This window comes from Arachis ipaensis, chromosome B03 (assembly GCF_000816755.2).
Source record: "Arachis ipaensis cultivar K30076 chromosome B03, Araip1.1, whole genome shotgun sequence".
NCBI lineage: Eukaryota > Viridiplantae > Streptophyta > Magnoliopsida > Fabales > Fabaceae > Arachis > Arachis ipaensis.
The window spans coordinates 131,969,503-131,970,013 of NC_029787.2; positions in this window are offsets into that span (position 1 = coordinate 131,969,503).

Below are 511 nucleotides of genomic sequence, written 5' to 3' on the forward strand. Positions count from 1 at the left end.
AGGTGTCACTGCCCTGGTCTAACTAATAATGAGGACGCACATGATGAATAAACCATGTCAGTAGTAACATCATCACTAGCTATCGTTTCAGTTTTAACCCTTTCCCTCTTAATTTTAAGAGCTTCTACGACGCATCATCATGAAACAGCTTCATCCTTGACTTTTGTCTTGCCATGAGTCCATGACCTTTCCATGCTAATTGCTAAGATTCAAATTTCAATGATAATTCGAAACCTATTAGCTGCCAAATAATCATATCATCTCTCTCTATATATGTATTGCAGAATTGAAACTAACTTTGAAACACCCTCAAACCAATGCAATATAAGCAGTTTATTTATTTATTTTAGAGTTTTCATCTTATATTGTAAGATGTTATGGCCTTTGAATATATTAATCACGAACTTTGAAAAGGTTCCAAATTCAATCATAAAGACTGCTATAATATTAGAAAGACAGACAAAAAAACTAAAACTATTAAATTTTGACTGTTTTGGCTTTTTTTTGTTAA